The following is a 20,104-nucleotide window of genomic DNA, read 5'->3' as shown; positions in this document are numbered from 1 at the left end:
TGGGCTTCCAAGGTCACCTTAAGCACACACACATGTATCTTTTGAAGAAGTAGAAGGAATATTTAAATACAGAACAGAAAGTAATGTATCCACAAAAGCAGATGCTGGAATGATATATTCATAATTAAGGAAGAATGATGGCCCCAGAAACTAGTAGACATGAATAGATTAACCCTTAGAGCCTCCAGATGCTTTGATTTCAACTTAGCAATACTAATTTTGCACTTTTGCCCTCCAAGAAATGAGAGGGAAAAAAGTCAGTGTTTGAATCCACCAGAACTTTAATGATTTATCCTAGCAGACACAGAGGAAGAAATTAATTAGTTCATTCATGAATGCTTATTTACATGAATGAAGAAGTGGGGAACATAGAGAATAAATGAACTCTCTGGTGGATGATTCTTAATAGACCCGTGTACAACTTCTTAGCAAACATGTTTCTATGCATATACAAAAACACTCTGAGTAGAGGTAATCTTTTATATTCACTCTCTAATGGGCAAAACATTTGAGTGCAGACACCAGGCTTCCACACTCCTGGTTCTGAGCCTTTGGGCTTTAACCTCCATTCTCTCCCCACCTTAAGAAAAACATTGAGGGTGTGAGGGAGTCCATAAACTAATTTTCTACCTCAAACAATGCAACTGATTTTCACCCTGCATCCACACCTACCCGATGAACTCCTAGTAGGGACATGGCCACTACAGTTGTTTAATCCCTGAAGGTGGAAGCCCTCTGTTCTTTGTTAAATTTTCCCTGGACACTGGCAATGCTTCTTGAGTATTTGAATAAGTAAAAAAAAATAATAATAAATCAATCAAAGAAATTTACTATCAGACTTAGTAAAATTTGTGATTTAGTGTTTTTTCCTCCTGTCATTATGACCCTGGATTCCTGAGTTAGTAAAATTTGATAAAAATGATTTCCCAACAAACGGAAAACAGATTATATTACAGTTATGGGTGGGCTGCCTCACCATGAGCTAAGAATGCTGTAAAAGAGACATTGTCCTCTGTCTCTCTTCTCATGAAAGATCTATAAATAAACTACAGAGACAGAATGAGGATTCTTCTTGTGCCCCTAACAGGCAAAGATTTTGTGTTTCAGAAAGTCCAATCTGGCTGATTTCTCCCCTGGCTTCTGCGGCAATTCAGTCTTGAACATAAGCAGCACTTGTCTCCTTTCAGCCACCATGTGTCTTCATCACTGTATGTAATTGAGAGCTAACTCCAGCTTCCTCGGGGAAGAATTACATATGGAAGATTCATGCCTTTGGGATTTGCTGGTCCCAGTTGAAAGGCTCTTGTTAATTTATATGAGGTCATAAATCAGTAGGAAAAGAAACATTGGCTCACAGTCTATGAGAGGAAAAGACATCCTTCAGGACCAAATGAAAACCAGGCCATAAGCCTAAGAATGATTTAAGGTCCTGGGCTTCCTTTTCTGTCCCTGGCTGATTTGAATTCCTTGGAACTTCTCTGCTTAGGGAACAGGAAGGAAGTTTTGAACTGACCAATGACCATGAAGGACAAGGACACAAAATGTCATTTAACTAGTGATACATCACTTGTAGGGCCTTTTATCCTCCAAAGAATGAAGTCCTTCTGTGTATCATTGGTTATAATCCTGCCAGTTGGCTATGACCTCTATGGACCCCCAATCTAAGCTCTCTAGTTGAAAGAAGTGGCTTACTTTCAAATAAGAAGATATTATTTGCAACTAGCATCCTTGGCCTTAGACAAAGTGTTCAGAAGAGTGTTCTTGCAATCTGAAAACGAGGAAATAGGTGGGAATAATCAGTGACTTGTAGGTGGTAGTTATCCATGGTACCCAAATCTCAACATTTGTAATCTCCCTACATTATAAGATATGCACACATCATTACATATAAAACCATAAGAAAGATTCAGTGAAGTTCCTCTTGGAAGTAAGAAAATGGTTACTTATAATTCAGTTGTTGAGGAAACTGATTATATGTCTATCACTTGTGATTTGAAGTCAGGACTCAAATATTTCCTAGTCATCTTTTATTATGTGGTTGAATCTGTTAGATGCTGGAGAGAGAAAAATCCCTTCCCCAAAAGTTTCTAAGCCCAGAGGAAGAGGATGGGCATGTGAATGGTCATTTTACTAGAAGCAGAGAGCACTAAGTGTTGTGAAAGGTAACAGATAGAAATGCTAGATGGGACCAGCCTGTTCAACTCACTTGGAAAGCAAAGATAAGTTGCAGAAGTTTGAAGGAAGGGTAGAACTTTTCCATCCAGATGGGAACAATTTGAATGGGGTAGATATTTAACAAAGAAATAGGAAGTGCTGTGAAATAAGACTTTTTTTTAAAACATATGAGTGGTGGTGGAGGAACTGTGTTGTTGGATAGGAAAGTACAAGGTTGGAGAGGGCAACCATTAAGGCTGGAAATGTTAAGAAATATTTTTTTTTTCTGATGAGTGATTGATTGCCTTAGTTCAGTTAAGTGAAAGGTGAAACAGAGACTATGACCCCATGGGGCCAAGGAGGATAGGATAGCCTGTTTGCCTTGTTATCAAATTGATTAAAGGTACAGGAAATAATTCACATATAAACAAAGAAGTTATGTATGTCAGATTATTTCCAATATTTAATTGTAACATATCTGGTAGATGACCTCATGTACAGCCCATAGGAAGACAGTGAAGAAGCTATGTTTGCCTGCATGCAAGTATGAATACATCTAACCAAGGATGCCCCAGTCTATGAAGAAGAACAGGAGAGCACAGAGAATGAAAGTTGCTTAAGAGCAAGGATAGGAAAGGATTTGTGGACTTGATTTCTGTGGACTGTCTACAAGATTCTTATTTTCTCGGTGTGGTGGGACATGGAAATCATGTCACATTTCCTGCTCCAGGGCCTTCCCACAAAGTAGGAGGCAGGGCTATGACTCCCTGGGCACCATTCAAGAATGATCATAGCATTTGGCACAGGCTATTGAGAGACATTGAGGGCCAACCCCATGCCTTCAATGACCCATCTTAATGCTCTGATGATGCCCATTTCCTGTCTGTAAATGGAAGACCCCCAACCTTCACAGGGGTTCCCCATTGCTCTTCTGTGGGAGCCATCCCATCCTGTCCAATTGATTGATTTCTCCGGATACATCAAGGGTGGTCCTGGGGAAGGGGTTCTTGGCAGGGTCTTCCCCCATATTCTTAGCTCATTTGCCACTTTGCCCTGGCCAAGTTTTGCTTCCTGTGCATTTCATCAGTTCATTTCTTAGTCTGTCTCCTTAAGGCACATGCAGAGAATCTGAATGAAGCTTCAGTCAGTCCTTGACTTCCCCAAGAAAGCGTTGTTAGGGAACTCATCTACAAAGGCAGCCTGGACACTGTCCCAGATCCCAATCTCCCTTTTCCCTCCTTCCCCTTGCCCTCCTCCCCATCAGTCAATTAATTCCTAGTCTGTGTTCCTCTATAACCCTTGCTCTCCTGGTCACTAGACAAATCCTTGTATATCCTGAAGAACTATGCCAAGAATCTGCCCATCATAGCCCTTCTCATCTGCTCACTGCAGCTGGGATACTTTTGTCTAATTATCTCTGGACCTGCAAACAGTTTCATTTTCTAGAGAAGATCATACAATATTTAGTCTCCAGCTTTCACTATACCAAAGGCAGCCCTAGTGAGAAACAGGGATGCTATAAGAATCTCCAAGACACTCTCATCCACCCAGTGTAAACCCTTCCCTAAGACAAAAAACAGAATAATTTTAAAGGATCTTATTGACAAACACATAAGGCACACATCGCAGTGAATTCACACTTTTAATCTGTTTCCACAGTCTTCTCCAAACTGAATAATTGTTAGCAAACATTTTCTAAAACACCAATAAAAGCTTACATTAAGTGGCTATTTTGGGAACATTTTCATGTTCTGGATAATAAGCAATCAAAATGAATCTCCACATCTGTAAGGTTATCTCCATCTCATTGTTCTTCCTCTAGACTAGGCCACTATTAGCTTTTACCTGACTCATTATACTTAAAACCAACATGATCTCCCTTGTTTCCACTTTTATAATACTATATTCCATTCTGTATTTTGCAGCTAGAGAGACTCACAAAAGAGACCTATCTCTGGTTTTCCTCTTTGGTTCTAGCCCAAACTCAATCTAAAAATTCAAACTCTGTTCTTGCTTACAAAACAAAGGTTCTCTGACCAAGCCCTTCTTTCTCATCTCACCTATCTCCTTCAGGTCTAACATTACTTTTCCAGTGTTTGGTTGCCCATGGGATTCCCTACTCAAAGTCCTTGTAGCAGATTTTTTTCTCCACTGGATATTCTCCCTTCTGATTTAAAAAAATATATTTTTATTTTATGTGTATGAGTATTTTTCCTGTAAGTATGTCAATATACCACATGTATATACCTCCTATAGATGCAGGAAGAGGGCACTGGGTCCCCTGGAAATGGAGTTACAGATAGTTGTTAGCTGTCATGTGGGTGCTGGGAATTGAACCTACATCTTCAAGATGAGCAAACAGAGTTCTTAACTGCTGAACCATCTCTCCAGCCACCTCTTTTACCCATATTGATGCTTATAAAACCAGCTTCTTTTGCCATTTGAATCTCAGATCCTCAGAGAAGTCTTCCTTGGCCCCATAATTGAAAGCATCTGCCATATACTATTATACTATTATCTTGTGTCATATGAAAGTACTAGCTTATAGGCTGAATGTGGTTTAATTAAATGCCCTGAGCTACTGTTTAATGTGAAATATGATAGTCTATTCATCAATGTTGTTCACATTATTTTTACATACTGTATGCCATTGCATTTGGTACACTATAAGAAAGAAAGGGCAGTTGCTGTTTTTATCACTGATGTTGTCAAAACCCACTGTCATCTCAAGAAGCAGCAGTATCAACATCATTCTATGTTACCTTAGAAGATGTAGAAGATGAGGAAGAATTAGTAGAGGCAACCTCAAACCAAGGTTAGAATATGGAAGACAATGGATTTTAGATTAGAGCTTACAATGTTACAAAACTGTATGATCTTGGATAAGGTTGTATCCTTTCGAGACAACACAGAGATTGTATTTTGAAATTAGATGGATAAGAATCAAATACTTCACAAAATATCAAGCTCTACCAATCATTCCAAAGATAAAAGTTTCTGTAAGGTTTGGTTGTCTCTGTAGGTTTCCCCATCATGATCTTGATGTCCCTTGCTCATCCCCCCTCTTCTAGCTCTTCAAATGGACTCCAAGTAAGACAATTATGTAGCTTGATCTTATTAAGGAGCCCCAGGCAGTAGGATCAGGATCCATGCCTAGTGAGTGAGCTGGATTTTTGGAGCCTACTACTGTAGGCTCTGAAGGCTCCCCATTGGAGGCCTTATCTTCTTGTAGGAGGGAATGGGGGGTTGTGGGGTATGCTGGAGGGGCAGAAAGAAGAAAGAGGGGATCTGTGATTGGGATGTAAAATGAATAAAAAAATTATTAATAAAAATGTTTCTGTAAGACAAAAGGAAAGTAGGGAGGGATTTGAAGTAGGTAATGCCATTCTTTAAGTCATTTATTGCAAGTATGATTTTTATTTTGACTACTCTAGATGAAAGTTAAGTGTTCTGTTCATAAGTATCTTCAATGTACATTCCAGTAATTACAGAGATTACAGGACTCCATCCAGAGTCCTTAGATTCCAGACTTATTTATCATGAGTAATCCTGTACTGATGAAGCACATGCTGCTGAAAGTGTTCCAAAGATAAAGACTTTGCCAGCTATCTGTGATTTACCCTGGAATTCATCATATGTTTACAAGGAGATTTGACTTGCTCACACTTCTTCCCCAGACCAATCTTTTCCTTACTTCCTCTTAAGCATGGACTTTCTTTATCTGTGAAATACGAAGTTTGCTTGCCATATCAGAAGACCCAGTGGTCCTAAATATCATTGAACCTATGATAAGGGAAGTCATTACTTATTCTTACATATACCAAGCAGAAGATATGTGAACAATAGGGGACAAAAAAGATTCTCTATGAGGCCAATTGTTAAATACAACATAAAAAGTGCCCCCAGAGCCTAACAGTTATGCAGAAAGCAAGGAGTGATATTAGGAATATATCTCTGTAGTCAAGAGGGCTGAATCCAAGCCTCAGTTCTCCTATGCAGTTGCTATAGTTCTCAGAGAAAGTGACTCAACACACCTCTCCTCTTTCATTGACTATCCCATGGAAAAAGAATATCTGCTTCCTGGTTTAGCATAAGTTTTAAGTCAGACATTGGTGAGTGTTAATATGAAACAAAATAATTGGCATAAAATAATTGCCAGTCATGACACCTTTTATTCATTCATGCCATTTTATGCGTTGAGTTTTCCATGAGACCTTGCTATGTATAAAGTCAACAATATACCAAATGGAAACAGGAAGATAGGAGTTGGGCGCAACCTAAAGGGCAGCACTAGAGTCTTCTCCCTGTGCATCCCTTCTCTCCACTTCTGCCTGACTCTAGCTCCAACCCATGTGCCTGATTCTGAACTACAGGTAAGAGCCACTTTCTTACTGAAAACTGCAATAATTGTCAGTCTTTTATGGATAATCCTAAACTGTATGCCATGTGTAAAGGTATCTGTGACTAAGTGGTCATTTTCTCCCCTCTGACCTCTGAATATGAGTCAAGGTAGCCTAGGTACTGGAATAAAAAAATATACAGCATAATACAACAAAAAATGTGTTCATGTCTCGCTGGGGGCGAGTAATTACCCTGGGGAAATCCTTGATTACTTTGGCCTTGTGTTTTATGCTTCTCCAGATTCTCAGAGTTCTATGTCCTGTATATTCAGAAAAAAAAAAAAAGATAGCTCAACCACAAGTTTATCTTCTGACCTAGAAAACATACATATAATTTTTATCTCATTTTATTGTCCAAAGATGAAATAGGAATAACATTTTACCTAATATCTAAAAAACCTGGAGAATTAGATATCGATTGGTAGTCTCAACCCTTTTCCCTTTCCAATGATACAATGATACACTGCTCATTTTCCTTCTCTACACACCATTCAGACCCATATCCCTGTGAGTTTGCCCCTGCTGCTATCTGTATTAAGGCCTTAGATAAACATCTTATTTTCCTTCAGTGCTTAACCAACTATTATCTTCTCCTTTTGGAGATCTCATGGCTCACTCATCTGCAGTACATCTAGACTTTTTGTCCTGGTGAGTTTATCTACATGCTTGTCCTTTTTGTGAAGTTTTAGCTCTCTCTGAGCACAGATCCCTCTACACAGCTAATGTACCACTGTATTCACATTATGCAGCATACACTCAAGTACTGAGGAGGGCATGGGAACAAGTAATAATTTTCAACATACCTCCAAAGAGAGGACTGAGTGTTAAGAGCCAAGTTTAAAGTCAAGCCAGACCACCTGCTTTTGAAATGCTATACTCTTCCATAACCTTAATCAAATTGCTTTTTGTCTGAATCTCAAGAGCCTCATCTGTAAAGCCAGAAGAATATTAGCTGCTTCTATCATGTGGTTGTGAAGAATTCATAAATTAATGGATGTAAAGCTTTTGGCATCATGCTTGCCACACACAGGGAATATTCAATAAAACACTATTTGTATTATCAAATCCTCCAGGGCTGCTTTTGTGTACAGAAAGATAAATACCTTGCCCTGACCTTGAGAAGCCTGCAATAGGACAGAAAACCTCACTCTGAGGGCATGTGACCCTCAGGGAGTGACTCAGGCAGTATGAGGCCCTCGTGAGTTCCCGTTGCCTTGGAAGGGTTCCTTGATGGAGTTGTGCTGGTGGCAAGGAGAAGCTGACAAATTAAATGATTTAGTCTGCTCAGTAAAGTAAACATGGCTCCAGGAAGTCAGAAGTAGCTCAGAAGGGAAGTTCCAACTGCCACTGGGTGGAGGGAATTTTCTTTTCCAAACTCAATTTGTTTTCACTTGAACTGCTTTATTTCATCAACATGCTCTTTGGAACATTGGCCTAAATCCCCAAAAAAGGTTTTCTCTTTTTAAGCTTTTCCCCTTCCTCCTCTCTAGTTCCCCAAATGCAAAATAATAATAATAATAATAATAATAATAATAATAATAATAATAAAACATATGGAAATCCAGAGAACACCAACTCCTCCAAAGAAAACAACCCCCCAGATCAGCACAAGTATGCATGTATGCAAACTCCTGGCAGGAACATAGGTTTGGATGTAAAGTTGCTAAAAGAAGCAGAGAAGGTGTAGTTAAATCATTTCCTAAAATGGTCATACTATTGATAAATGGCCTTCCCTTCACAAAAACCCTTTATCCAGGTTGGTCCTGGGTGAGGCTTTCCAAACTTCCCCATTTCAGCCTCAGGAGAAAGGAAATATAACTTCATCTACACTGTACAGAAGGTTTCCCCATCAAGTGTTCCAGTTGCTCTCTATTCTCTGCTCACACATTAAGGAAAGGGACCTTCTCTTCCTAGCTTCACTAACATGACCAGGGAAGAGAACCGAAGCCAGAAAATTTTGGAGGAGCTTCCTTATTTGTAGCCTGAAATTTTGTTCAAAAGACAATAATAAGGCAGAAGACCCTGCTTCCACTGGCCCTGAGGAGCTCTGTGGTGAAGTCCTCTCTCCAGACTGGCTCCAAGTCCTCCTAACCATAAACAGTGCTGGCTTTAAGGCTTCAGCGCCCTGTTTTGCAGAGGAACAATGTAATGTCAACAGCAAATATCTACAATGAGAATATTTTTCTTCCTTTTTTTCACCTCTCCTGCTTCAATAAATGAAGCAAAGTTTTCCACAGAAGGAACATAAGGATTCATTGTAAACCATGCACTGGAGCTAACATGACTATGGTGGCCCAACTCACTAGACAGATAATCTCACTTAATTTCTTTCTATATTATTAGGCATTTAATAATTATAAGAAGTAAAATATATCTGGAAAGGATTAGCAAAAGAATAAATAACAGCCCATTCTCCTGATATTTTTCTACAAGTTTGGCTTTTCATTGTCATTCTCAAATTGGTCTGTAAAGCTCTGTCTTCAGAGAAATGTAATCCTGAGGCTGAAATCAGGAAGCCTGGAGAGCCTCACCAAGGACTGTCCTGGATAAAAGTCTTTGTTCTTTGCTCAAGGTCTCATAGGTAAAAGAATCAAATTCTGGCTTCTCAGACCTTACCAATCCATTCACACATAAAACTGTGAATATTCTCACTTCATAGTCTTCCTCTTCATAATAACAATGAAACCTGCATGCTGTGGGATGTTCTGTATGTCAAATGTGTTGCTCTGATTGGTTAAAATAAATAAAGTGCTGATTGGCCAGTAGCCAGGCAGGAAGCATAGGGTAGGTGGGACAAGGAAGAGGAGAAGGCGGGGAAGTGAAGGCTGAGGGGAGACACTGACAGCCACCGCCATGAGAGAAAAGACATAAGGTACTGGTAAGCCATGAGCCACGTGCCAAAGTGTAGATTAATAGAAATGGGCTAAATATAAGAGTAAGAGCTAGACAATGGTAGGCCTGAGCTAATGGCCAAGCAGTTTAAATAATATGAATGTCTGTGTGTTTATTTTATAAGTGGGTTGTTGGACTAATAGGGCTTGGCGGGGGCTGGAGAGAAGCTCTCCAACTACACCTGCATCTTGGATTCACACACACACACACACACACACACACACACACACACACACACACACACGGTCAGTGTATGCCTTGCAAGCACTAGAACCTGTTTGATCCCCAGAACTTCCTCGCTGCTAGCTTTCCTAGTTCCAGAAGGTGTTATGCAAATTGTCAGGAGAAAAAAAATCCATTAACATTAAGAGAACCTTGAGAGCTATTGTAAATGACCACCCAGACACATTATACTATTGGTGCAACAATGGCATTTAGGCTATGGTATAGCCAACAGCTTTCCTGTTTGGTCCAAGACCCACTCCACAGGAGGAAACTCATTGCCTGATACTGTAAACCTGGCCAAGAAGCTGTGACCAGGGAGGTCATAGACCCTAGAGTAAAACCTACTACTATTATTTTGCTAACTGGATATGATATCAAACTACCTTTTAAATAATTATCTTTACACCACAAATTAGTGCACTTTGTAGTCCTCAAAAGAGAAGCTTCTTTTCTGCATTAGACAGAGACTAACACAGATACCTACAACTTCTTAAAGTACAGAGAATAAATGACTGGGAAGTGCTCTGCCCTAGATGGGCTGTCTATGCTGTATACCATCTCCTTTTGGCTCAGGAAGCATCCTGGAAGAGGAAACAGAAATGTTGTAAGAGACAGAAGATGGGGAAGACTGCTGACTTGTTGTGTCTTCTAGACATGTAATGTGGGTGATTGCCTGCACAAAATTAGTCCAGGAAATATTCTAGCAAAGATAAGGAAAGGGCTCAAGAGGCTTCATCCCTAGTTGAGGAAGAGATGGGTAGCTGGGGGATGGAGAGTCAGTTTTCCCCAGTAGTGTGTTGGGTTTTTTTTTGTTGTTGTTGTTTTTTGTTTTGTTTTGTTTTGTTTTTGTTTTTATTTTTTGGTAGGTTGCTCATGCTCCAGTAGATGGCCCTACACCCATGCACATATGAGCAGCACTAGATTTAGGGAGTTACTAAAAACAATAAAATAAAATAAAATGAGTTTGCTCTGGATAGGAAAGAAGAAGCCATGGGCCTGCTAGGAGTCCTTAAAACTGAGCAGTATGGTGATATTGTGTTCCCCAAAATACTGTGCACCCTAGTAAACTTATCTGGGGTCAGAGAACAGAACAGCCACTAGATAGACATAGAGGCCAGAAAATGATGGCACACATGCCTTTAATCCTAGGATTCTGGAGGCAGATATCTATCATGATCTCTATGTGTTCAAAGCCACACTGGAAACAGCAAGGCATGGTGACACACGCCTTTAATCCCAGGAAGTGATGGGAAGACGCAGAAAGGTATATGAGGCATGAGGACCAGGAACTAGAGCCTGTTAAGCTTTTATGCTGTTAGCAGCAGTTCAGCTGAGATCCATTCTGATGAGGATTCAGAGGCTTACAGACAGAGGATTCCTGGAAACAGGATCAGCTGAGGAGCTGGCAAGGTGAGGCTATGGCTTATTCTATTTCTCTGACCATTTAGTGTTCACCACAATACCTGGCTCTGAGTTTGTTTTTATTAATAAGACCTTTCAAGATTCATGTTACAGAGCAGTTGGAGATAGAAATACAGTTTGCTCTGTGCAGATGAGAAAAAGCCATGGACGGGACTGGCATTGCAGTCAGGCACCATCAGGGTAAGGAAATGTATGGAAGAGTATGGAAGGGAGAGAGAGAGGCAGAGAAAGGTTCTTGTCCTATAGAGAAATGCAGACATGAAGAGACAAAGGCTGTGAAGAAAAGGCTGATGTGAGAGGTCTGCTTACCACCTAGGTACATGGTATTGTCCAGTTCTGGGATACTGCCAAGTGCCATATCTAGGTTGGTGGTCCAACCACAGCCTTGGTCTATGTGGATGTCCATGACTCATGTTACCACTGAGGGCCACAAGGATTCCTGGGGTCAGGGCAGCCATATCTGACCATGTAGGTACCCAAGGACCATGCCACGGCAGGGACCATTCCGATGGCCTGGGCTGCCCCCTGGGTGGGCATAGAGTCATCCAGGATTGATCTGTGGCCAGGCACCATGTCTAACCCTACTGCAGCCAGTGTCTGTGTCGATGACCATGGCACCTTTTACCATCGGGGCTGTGTGGATGCCCAGGATCTGGGTCTCCACCCGGGGCCATGTTGGGGCATGAGGGCCACCCTGCAGCTGTGGTGATAATGATCTGTGCTGCCACCAAGGGCCCTGGTACCATCTGGGCATAGGCTACTTCTAAGGACTATGCCTGTGGTCCTACAGCAGCCATGGTCTGTGGTGTCATCCAAGGCCTGTATCACCACCAAGGACCATGTGGATGCCTGGGTTCTGTTGGGGACCATGCAAGTAAAGCTGTTTGGATGAAAGGATGTACTGCATGATATACTGCAGCTCTCAAAATGAAGTGGCGTGACTGGTACCGGGAATGTCTGAGTGGCCTTCACTGCTACCAGTGACCATGGTGTCAATCAGGCACAAGCTGCTGCCAGGGGCCATTTCTGGGTCTGTGGCCCTACTGTAGCAAGTGTCTACATCAATGTCAATGGCTCCTATTACCACTGAAGACTGTGAAGATGCCCAGGATATAGGTGGACACCTGAGGCCATCTTGGGGGCCCATGCAGATTGTGATGGTCTGAACTGACTCCCAGGGCCATATTGATGCGCAAGCCTGAGCTGCAGCTGGGGGCCATTTCTGGGTCTATGGCCTTGCTGCAGCAATAGTCTGTGTTGAGGTCCCATGGCTCCTGTGTCCATAGAGGGCCTTATAACTGCCTCGATTCTGAACAGTCACATGGGGCCAGATTGGAGCCTGGGACCACACTGCTGCTGGGACCATCTGGATCTGAGAGGCCTGCACTACACCACCTGGGGCCATGGTGACATCTGGTCCCAAGCTGCTGCCAATGACCACATTTGGGTCCATGGTCTTGCAGCAGCTGAGATCTATGTGGATATCCATAGCCTGTATTATCACAGGAACCCATGAAAACCATGAGTTGACCCATGTGTTCAAATATAAGAGCCCTGATGAGCTGGCAACACTCTTCGCCAGCCCAGAGTGACCTGCCCCTTCACTTCCAGGAAAGCTGCCCCTGAACCAGGATAATGGACTGTGATGACCTTGGCCAGAAAAGCTGACCTGGCCCATCACCTGAGAGGAGGGGGCCCAGTGGCCAGGACTGAGCAGCTAAGTTGTCTCCCAGGCACAGATCTAGGGTTTGGAGTAGACACACCCTAACATCTACTCCATCTATGACCTGCTCCAGTGTGTGAAGAGACTGGTCCTGAAGAACCATAGCCACAGGATCTCCATGACTAGGGCAACAGCAGGATATCTGAGAGGAATATCAGTGGGGGTCCAGTAATGATGGTGTACCCAAGCCTTGAACCTGACCAACAACTCATTACACAATGAACATTTGTAAGTAAAGCTGTTTGGATGTAAGGGTATACTGCACGATACACAGCAGCTCCCAATGCCACTAAGATGAATGAAGAAGTAATGGAGAAGTGAGAAAGACAAGGAACAAAGTGTTTTTTGTAATCATTGTTAATTTTACCTCGTTTTCATTCTTTTTAGTTTTCCTTTTGGGTAGGGGAGACACTGCAAGAGGGAAGGGCAGATACAGAAGGACTGAGAGAAGAGTGGGATTAGGGTGCATGATGGGAAATTCCCAAAGAATGTAATCTATTTAAATTTCCCAAAGAAATCAATTTAAAAACTGAGGCATAGAACTAAACAAATAGTTCCCAAAAGATAAAAATCAAATAAACAAAATAAAATAAAAAGACTGTTTTGTGGGGAGCCGGAGGAGAGGAGTCCAGGAAAAGAAGAAGGGTAGGGCGAAGGGACATTTGATCAAAACGTAGTGTATGGAATTATCAAAGAATAATTGTTTTAAATGCCTAGGTGTAGAGATGTGTGCTTGGAATTGCGGTACTAGGGAGATAAAGACAAACAGTCCTCTGGAACTTGCTGGCCAGCACAGCTTCCCTGGCAAGGTACCAACCACTGAAAGACCAAGTCTCATAAAGAGGTAGATGACAGCCGAGAAAGGACATCTGAGGCTGTTGTTTAACTTCCACATGCAGACACAATACAGCAATGGGAAAAGAGAATTCAGAGGAGAGATGTCTATTGCCACCATGGAAACAACTCTCAAATTTGAGGATGGGTGGGCTAGAAATGTTGCTGAGCTACCTCACTACATTTCTATAGCAATGACCTCAGCTTCTACCCATCTTGATTGTTTCATCTTACATTTAGCCCTCATTTGTTCAACTTAAGGAGCAAACATCATAAATCAAATTGAACCTCAGAAAGGTGAGACTCATCCATGGATGTCTAACATCCCTCTGCATCCATGTCTTGAAGATCTCAGCTGCCTCAGGAGGATTTATTCATCCCTACTCCTCTCCCCAGGAGGCATTCTCATGGTAGGGAACAGCATCATTAAATAAACAAAAATGATACCTATAGCTCTTAAGACACTAGGTGCTACTTTAGACATTTTGTGTTTATGGACTATTAATCTCTACACCAGCTCTAGCAAGTGAGTATATAACCAGTTCCCGGATGAGAGCTGAGGCACAAAGGAATGAAGCATCTTCATCATGATTGTGTAGATTGTGATGGTATGATGATTCACTCTGATCACAGAGTCTTGCCTGCTAGGGCTTCTATGTACTAATAAGACAGATAAAAAAGATGAAGAGATAGATATGTTGATATGTCCTCCCCAACTCCCAACGAAGTGAAATGAATCTAGTAGTTACAAAAGTGTGAAGTAAAATTTATGTAAATTTAAGTAAAATTTATGAATTTAGGTCCAGAAAAATATAAAAGTTGTAAACAACAAAAGATAAAGCACGAACTATCAGGATTCAAAGTAAAATGGAAGCAGAGCCTAAGAGTATTTTCAGAAATACCGAAGTAGCCCCTAGGGAGAATGATCATAAAGAGAATTGACCAGGCTTCAGGCAGTTGTGTGCAGGGATTAAGTCACATTCAGTAAAGCAACTGTGTTTTAATAGGTTTAATCTATCTTCCAGACTTCCCACAAAAGAACTATGGCCATCAAGCAAGCCACTTCCTTTGAGGTAGATAAAGGATGTCAAGAGGGAAAAGAAATTAACTCTCCATTACATGAAGATTCTGCTGCTGCAAGGGAAGAGCTTCTCATCAGAGCCAAACATTCAGGAAAGTTTCCATATCCACAACATCTTTGTTTCCTGCTTAGAAACCATGGCAGTGCCTGTTCATCTGCACAGCACTGTCTGTTGTAAGAACCCAAAACTCTCATCAGAATGAAACAGACTGAGCAAGCAGCACTGGGATATCTTCAAGATGAAAAGGGGTTACAGTGCTCAGGACAGGAACTCAAGACAGGAACCTGGAGTCAGGAACAGAAACAGAAAGAGAACTTCTATGAAAGAGAATTTCTTACTGGCTTGCTTCCAATGGCTTCCTTTACTTGCTTTTTAAAAATAAAACTCAGGACCACCTGCCCAGGGGTGGCACTGTCCACAGTGAGATGCGCCCTTCCACATCAATTATTAAACAAGAAAATGCCTACAAGCCAATTTTATGGAGGCATTTTCTCCTTTGAGGTTTTTCTCTTCTAAGATGTCCCTAACATGTATCAAGATGACAAAAATTTACCAGCACACCACCTTTCTACCTATCAAATATATATAAAATCTTAGGTGACTTCAGCACTGGGTAATCCTTCCATGATTCTTTTTTTTTAATTTTATTTTTTTTGACCTTTTAATCTCCTATGATTCTCTCCCTTTCTCTATGTTGGCCATTTTATCTCACTTAAATTAACTTCAATAAGTCTGTTTGCAGTTCCAGTTTGCAGACTCCTCTATTTCCTCCTCATTTCTCAGAGCAGTCTGCTCACACTTTATTATCCAGGTAAGATTTCATTAAGTGTCACACTGGTCACTTCTCTACATTTCTTGTATATCTTGTATTATAATTATCTTACTGTAAGTCCTGTATAAAACTGCAAATATGAATGAACTGAGCTTGTGACCTTCTCAAACTTGTATTTCAATCGTTAGGTATTTGCAGCAGTAGAATACAAAAAATCATCCTGGAATGAAAAAGTCCTTAATTCATGGAAATAAAGGAGATCTGGCTCACAACCTCTTCAACTCCCTGTCATGAAACTCACATGCACATTTTTATCTTTGCCCATTTCTTCTTCCTCCCCTCTTGATGGAGTATATGAAATGTTTATGTATTTACTTATATATTTTTATTATATGTATGTGTGTGTTGTGCTTGTGAGTAGATATGTGGATGCTCACAGAGGCTAGAAAAGGGTGCTGGATTTACTGGAGCTGGAGTTATTGGAGGTTGTAAGCTGCCTAATACTTGTTCTAGGAACTGAACATGGATCCTCTGAAAGACCAGCAATGCTCTTCACCATCAAGCCTTCTCTTGAGTAATTAGGAATATTTTTTTATTTCACTAAAAATTAGACCTCGCGTTATAGATCCTGTTCCTTTTCTCCTTCTAAAGTATGTCATTATATCTATGTCCTCTATCTATGTTTCCCCCCATTCAAAGTACCTTCATGTCATTAATACGGTGATATAGACGAGACAGGGTATTGTCTTCTTTCCAGGACACAGGTTTTTTTCAGACTCACACACTTTCTCTTGTTTCACTGAGAAGGTTTTCTAGAAACCTTTATGATATGTCTCATGCTATCAATTCTTAGAGCTTTCTGTCTGGGTTTCTCACACCATATATGCTGAAGCTACATTTGAAAAACTGACCCCTGACCTCCTCTTGCCAGGCTGCATGTGTGGTTTTTCAACTTTGCCTCATATGACTTCTCTAGAAGTCAGTGTTATTGCTCAAACCTTCTTCTTCCTAGGAATCTGGAACATATTCCTTTTGTTATTCTCCTAGCTGTCTGAATATTCATTCTGTTCCTTGTCTTGGATAGGTCTTGTTGCCAAACTAACTTTCAAAATATTATATATTCCCACTAGCAATAATGGTTTGTTTGTCTCCGTAACTATAGTCATCAGAATGGTGATTCTGGGCCATCTCACTGGATTTAGTTTGTGTTTTGATGATCCCTAATTATGCTGAGCACATTTCTGGAACCTTGTCGAATATGGGGGCTGTCTTTTTTAAATTATCTGTGAATTCTTTTTGGCAATTTTACTGCACTATTCATCTGTAAGTTATAAAGGTCCCTTTTGTTCTCTAGATACAAATCTTGTCAGCCATATACTGTAAATATTTTCTCACATCTATAGTTTCCTTTCCAATTTTATAATAATATCTTGTATGGAATACCTACATTGAAAATTATTTATCAATTTCTTTTCTTATGTGACTCATAACTTTTATATCATATCTAGGATATTTTTCTATTCAGGTAGTGAAGATATGGGTTTGAAAAATCAAAATACAAGAAGAGAATGATATATCAAATTGAAACAGAAAGTAAATATTAACATTCAAGGGGGAGAGAGAAACAAATGAAAGAATGAAAGATGAGGAAAGGAGGTGAGAGGGATGGAAGGAGATGTGAGAGGGGAGCAGGAAGAGAGGGGAGTGGAAGAAAAGAGAGAAATGAGAAAAGAGAAGGAAAGGAGGGAAGGGGAGCGAAGGATAAAGGAAGAGAGAGGGAGAGTGGAAGCCTTTGCTCTTTCTATTCAGAAGGAACCAGCTTTTCAGAGTGCATGGCTCTGGGCATGTGGTTCTTCTCTACATGTAGGGTCACTTTGAATAACTTTCTTGTGTTAGAAAACTCTTCTTTAGGCTACTGGTGCAGAGATGAAGGTACATAATAAGAATGGTGACTGTGACAGGATTTCTGGCCTGTTGGCTTTACAATGTTCCAAATGTCTCATTCCTGACACAGAAGTCTTAGCTATCTCACTGGGCTCCCTTGTGGAAGTCGGGTATATAAGCAGTTGTAGCTGAGTTAAAGGCTAGATCTTTTAAGCGTTTTCTGGAGACTAATTTGCTTAACCAACTTTCACTGTGTATTGTCAACCCCATTCAGCAGAGTATGTTTTAATTTATTTAGCATCAAATTCTTCCTTTTGGGAATGGTAGAAACAGAATTGACCACATCAAGTTGCCTGAGTGATTCAATAAAATAATATCTTCATATGCCTTGCACAATGCTTGAAAATAATGGAAAATACAAGCATGTTATTTCTCATTTTTTATTATCATCAAAGCCATCATTACAAATGTCAAGGTTATTATACTGAATATAATACTATGACAGTTATGCATGTGTTGACAGTCATAAGTATAATTATAGTAAGTTTTATAATAACTTAATAATTCCATTCATTAACCAACTTCTTTCCTCTGTTATTCCTGCAGATGCTATCCATATTTATTAACAGATGGCATGGTATAAATGATAATATATCACAATTATTTGCTTAGAATTTACTCTGACTTTATGACTTAACATTAGACAAATCCTTGTTTAATTTATTGTCAAACACCTCAGCCTAATCACAGTGTATTCATACTAATTTAATTTGAATAGATGCACAGTTGCATGCTAAGTTTTCCCAAGTATTTTTCCTGCTAATCTACAAATGATACTGTTTGTTTGGTAGATTGGTGACTAGATTGAGAATTATAGCATCATGAATACTAGAATGGGACAGAGAGCTCAAACCATTGATATTAATAGCAACAAATTCTTACAAATTAATTAAATAGACTTCTTTAAAAGTTACCTAGAAAGGAGGAACAGGGAACTGAAGAGGTGGCTCAGTGATTAATAGTTCTTCCTGCTTTTGAAAATGACCTAGATTCGGTTCCAGTACTCACAAAGCAACTCAAAACAACATAGTATCCAGCATGCTCTTGCATGCATACTGTTCACACACACACACACACACACACACACACACACACAGAGAGAGAGAGAGAGAGAGAGAGAGAGAGAGAAAGAAACAATTTTTTAAAGTGACCTAGAAAGCCTTAAGTGATGGCTTTCTATATAGATTGCTTACTATGCAAACATTAAAATCCAAGTTCAGATCCCCAGAACTTGCCTGAAACCTAGAGTGTGATGTGTTCATCTGCAAACTCAGAGCTGGTAAGATGGAGACAGGCAGTTCTGTGAAGCTTGATGGCCAGCCAGTTTGTATGTACATGTGCAATTGGATTAAGTGACAGACCCTATCTCAGAAAGTAAGGAAGACACCTGACACAGACTTCTAGGCTCTGTGTACTCACATTTATGTACAACTGCCCGCACCCATGCATGTATGGGTACACATACACACAGAGAAAGGCAGGGGGAGAGAGATCATCTAAAACTTACCCATCCTCCCAGAACAGCCTCACATCCCCTAGTGTAGCCCACAGAGTTATTTTGGGGAGGCTTGGAGCCTGACCATGAGCTTTCTCCAAATACTCATTACCAATTCTGGGATGAGCTCATAGGAACTCACCACTGGCCATTAAGTGATTCCCTCAGCATTTTAGATTTGGAACCACCATCCTGATCCATGGAAAATTTTTAATGGAAATTAGATTATGGCTGGAAACATTTGGGCTGCTAGATGAAAGAGAAATTAGTGTATTTAATAAATACTCAACTTTGTGGCTTTCAGATATAGTCCACGTTTCATCAAAAAAGGGAAAGTATTAAGCTCCTTCAAAATGTCAATGAAGCAAAAATGTAGATTCATGGTCTCTCTAAAATAAAATACAAGACCTCAAGAAAACGCAAGAAAAGAAGTTTTGTTTAAAAAAAAAACTAAGGTAAATGTTATACAAATATTAGCTTTCATTGCATGCTTAAATTTAGTATTCCATTTTCAAGAAAGACTATTTTACTGGAACTAATAAAGGTTTTTTTTGTAATTTTGTAAGTTCTTTGAGAATTTCATACAATGTGATTTGATCATATTCAAACTCTCCCAACTCTTTCCTGATTGACCTCATTATCCACCCACCCAGTTTTGTGTCCAATTTTGTTTGTTGCAAATATATCAAAATTAATAATTGTGCTGCCCAAATATTCTTGAATGTATGGCCTTTCACAGGAGCACGGTTTACTTAGCAAGGGCTATATTCTTAGAGAAGACTGATTATTCCTCTCCCAGCATCTAATAACTGCCAATAGTTGGGCTACTAAGAGTACAGCTTCGTACCTAACTCCCCTCTCTATGTTCAGATTTGATCTAGCTTGGGCTTACACATGTCTTGTGCTTGCTACCATAATGTGAGTTGATATGTGCTGCTGCCCTGCTTCATCTATTAGACACTGTTAACTTGTAGTCATTCACCATCTGGCTCTTACACTTTTCCTGAACCCTCTTCTATAGTGATCCCTAGTCTTTGGAAGGAAAGAATGATATTTATGTATGTTCCATTTAATGCTGAGAGTTCTGCAGTTTCCTATTTCTTACACCTTGACCAGTTGTGGGTGTTAAATAGCATTTACAACACATAGACGTCTCTCTGA

Source organism: Onychomys torridus, chromosome 2, assembly GCF_903995425.1.
Source record: "Onychomys torridus chromosome 2, mOncTor1.1, whole genome shotgun sequence".
NCBI lineage: Eukaryota > Metazoa > Chordata > Mammalia > Rodentia > Cricetidae > Onychomys > Onychomys torridus.
Note: the sequence above shows the minus strand (reverse complement) of the source record.